General features: G+C 40.4%; 1 pseudogene; it reads left to right on the top strand.

Annotated features, from left to right (window-relative positions):
• Positions 1–2,493: 2,493 nt before the first annotated feature.
• LOC114634516 lies at positions 2,494–3,603 on the top strand (annotated as a pseudogene).
• The last annotated feature ends 430 nt before the right edge of the window (positions 3,604–4,033 follow it).

The following is a 4,033-nucleotide window of genomic DNA, read 5'->3' as shown; positions in this document are numbered from 1 at the left end:
AACTTGTATTATCTTAAGTTACTAAATCCAAAGTAATTTTTGCAGCAGCAACAAGAAACTAACAATGGAAACTAATATGGCATCTTACTCTTCCTGGGTTGACTGAGATGACGTATAAAATGAGAGAAGAAAGACATCTCTAAATAAATATTGAAATATGGGACCTAACTCTAGCAATGTGTAGAAATTACCCTTTAGAAGGCTCACTCTTGCACCATTGTCTAGCTTTGGCCTTGCTCCTCCAATTGGAAGAACCCTGCAGGATCCCAAGAGCACCCTACCTCCCATGGAAACCTTCAGGGTCCCCAAAACTAACCAGTTTGGAATTCTGCCCAACCACCCATCCTAGTTGTATCTGCCCACCACCCCAGCTGGATCTGACTGGGACACAGCCTGCAAAGTGGGGTCTACCTGAGGCATAGCCAATAGTACCCTTACCTCCATTGTTTGGGCCATGGCTCCCCCCACCTTCCTGAGAAGTCCTACTGCTGTCAGGATCATCCAGCCAAAACATTCAGGGAAAAACAGAAACTTAAAGGTCAGCATAAGAACACAATTAACAAGACCCAGGATATATGGCACCACCAGAGCCCAGCTATCCCACTACAACAAACCCTGGATATCCTAATTAAACTGAAGTACAAGAAGAGGATCTTAAATCCAATTTTATAAAGATGATAGGGGCCTTTAAAGAAAACATGAATAAATCCCTTAAGGAAATACAGGCAAATAAATTCAAACAGCTATCAGCATTAAAAGAGGAAGCAAATAAATATAAAGAAATACAGGAAAATGCAATCAAACAAGTGAAGGATATGAATAAAATTGTCCAAGTCCTGAAAAGGAAAATGAAAGAAATGAAGAAAACACAAACTGAGGCAATCCTGGAGCTGGAAAACCTAGGAAAGAATACAGGAATTATAGTCATAAGCATCACCAACAGAATACAGGAGATGGAAGAGAGAATCTCAGGTGTGGAAGGTACGATAGAAGAAATCAATTTATCAGTCAAAGGAAATGGAAAATCTAAAAATTTCTTGGCACAAAACATCGAGGAAATTTTTGACATTATAAAAAAGACCAAACCTAAGAATTGGATAGGAATAAAAGAAGAAAATCCCCCGCTCAAAGATCCAGAAAACAGCTTCAACAAAAACATAGAAGAAAATTTCCCTAAGCTAAAGAAAGACATACGTATGTAAAAAACGTACAAGAAGCTTACAGAATTTCAAACAGATTGGCCCAGAGATGAAAATCCTCCTGCCACATGATAATTAGAACACTATATAGAACAAAGAAAGAATATTAAAAGCTGCAAGGGAAAAAGGCCAACTAACATATAAAGCCAGTCTTATCACAACTCAACCCAATTTCTCATCTGAGACTCTCAAAACTAGAAGCACTTTTGAAGAGGTCTGTGAGACCCGATGTCAGCCCAGAGTACTATACCCAGTAAAACTTCCAATCACCATAAATGGAGAACCCAAGATATTCCATAATGAAAACCAACTTCAAACAATACCTCTCCACTAACCCAGCCTACAGAGGATACTAGAAAACTCCAACCCATTGAGGCTAACTATACTCAGGAAAACATAAGAAATAGATAATTTCACACCATTAAAACCAATAGAGGAGAAACATGTTCAGACATACACATTACTACAACCAGCATCAAAATAACAGCAAGTAACAATCATTGGTCATTAATTATCCATCAACATCAATGGATTCAATTCCCCAGTAAAAAAAGACACAGGATAACAGAATGGAAGTGTAAACAGAATCTATCATTCTGCTATATACAAGAAACACATCTCAGCAACAAAGAAAGTAATTATCTCAGTATAAAGGGCTAGAAAAGGGTTTTCCAAGAAAATAGACCCAAGAAAAGCCTGTACTCCACAAAATTGCAAAGTATAACTGAAATGGATGATTTTCTAGACATATATCAATTATCAAAGCTAAGTCAAAATCAGATAAACTATCGACTATTTCTGTAAATCTTAAGGAAATAGAAGCAGTCATTAAAAGTCTCCCAACCAAAAAAGTCTTGGACCAGATGTTTTTAATGCAGAATTCTACCAGACTTTTAAAGACGAGCTAATACCGGTACTCCTCAAACTATTCCAAAAAATAGAAACAGAAGGGACACTGCCAAACTATTCTATGAGGCCACAGTCACCCTGGTACCTAAACCACATAAACACGCAACAAAGAGTATTTCAGACCAATTTCTCTTATGAACATTGATGCAAACATACTCAATAAAATACTCGCAAACTGAATTCATGAATACATCAAAGACATCATCCTCCATGATCAAGGAGTTTTCATCTCAGGGATGCAGGAGTGGTTCAATATATGAAATTCCATCAACTTAATCTACCAGATAAAGAAACTGAAAGACAGGGCACATTCATTATCTTATTCCTTTCTGCCCGTTGACTCTGCGGAGAAAGCATCGCTGAAGGCTCTCATCACCCTGCTGTCATGTCTAAGTTAGAGTCTCCCAAGGAGCCAGGACAGCTGCGGAAGCTCTTCATAGGAGGGCTGAGCTTCAAAACAACCAATGAGAGTCTGAGGAGCCATTTTGAGCAATGGGGAACACTAACCAACTGTGTGGTAATGAGAGATCCAAACACCAAGAGATCTGGGGGCTTTGGGTTTGTCACCTATGCCACTGTGGAGGAAGTGGATGCTGCCATGAATGCAAGACCATACAAGGTGAATAGAAGAGTTGTGGGACCTAAGAGAGCTGTGTCAAGAGAAGATTCTCAGAGACCAGGTGCCCACTTAACTGTGAAAAAGATATTTGTTGGTGGTATTAAAGAAGACACTGAAGAACATCACCTACGAGATTATTTTGAGCAGTATGGGAAAACTGAAGTGATAGAAATTATGACTGACAGAGGCAGTGGAAAAAAGAGAGACTTTGCTTTTGTCACCTTGGATGATCATGACTCTTTGGATAAGATTGTTATTCAGGAATACCATACTGTGGATGGCCATAACTGTGATGTAAGAAAGGCTCTGTCGAAGTAAGAGATAGATAGCTAGTGAGGTCAAAGTGGTTCTGGAAACTTGGGTGGTGGTCATGGAGGCGATTTTGGCGGCAATGACAATTTTGATCGTACAGGGAACTTCAGTGGTTGTGATCACTTTGGTGGCAGCTGTGGTGATGGTGGATATGGTGGCAGTGAGGATGGCTATAATGGATTTGACAATGACGGTAGTTATGGAGGAGGCAGCCCTGGTTACTCTGGAGGAAGCAGAGGCTATGGAAGTGGTGGACAGGGTTATGGAAACCAGGGCAGTAGCTGTGGTGGGAGTGGCAGCTATGACAGCTGTAACAATGGAGGAGGCAGAGGCGGCTTTGGCAGTTGTAGTGGAAACAATTTTGGAGGTGGTAGAAGCTACAATGATTTTGGCAATTACAACAATCAGTCTTCAAATTTTGGACCGATGAAAGGAGGGAACTTTGGAGGCAGGAACTTTGGCCCTTATGGTGGTGGAAGCCACTACTTTGCTGAACCATGAAACCAAGGTGGCTATGGAGGTTCCAGTAGCAGCGGTAGCTATGGCAGTGGCAGGAGGTTCTAATTACAGCCAGGAAACAAAGCTTAGCAGGAGAGGAGAGCCAGAGAAGTGACAGGGAAGCTACAGGTTACAATAGATTTGTGAACTCCGCCAAGCACCGTGGCATCAGGGCCTAGCTGCTACAAAGAAGACATGTTTTAGACAATACTCATGTGTGTGGGCAAAAACTCTAGTCCTGTATTTGTGACTAAATGTACAACAGGTTATTTTAGTTTCTGTTCTGTGGAAAGAGTAAAGCATTCCATCAAAAGGTTTTACTGTAGACCTTTTTCACCCATGCTGTTGATTGCTAAATGTAGTAGTCTGATTATGACGCTGAATAAATGTGTCTTTTTTTTAATGTGCTGTGTAAAGGTGGTGCCAAGTTCCATTTGGAATTTATTTATGATTGGTTGGGTGGAGAAGCCATTGTCTTCAAAAACCTTGGTGTTGT

The sequence above is a fragment of the Grammomys surdaster genome, unplaced genomic scaffold (assembly GCF_004785775.1).
Source record: "Grammomys surdaster isolate TR1022 unplaced genomic scaffold, NIH_TR_1.0 958, whole genome shotgun sequence".
Taxonomy (NCBI): domain Eukaryota; kingdom Metazoa; phylum Chordata; class Mammalia; order Rodentia; family Muridae; genus Grammomys; species Grammomys surdaster.
The sequence above is the reverse complement of the archived record's forward strand: the minus strand, read 5'-3'. Positions and strand labels throughout refer to the sequence as shown.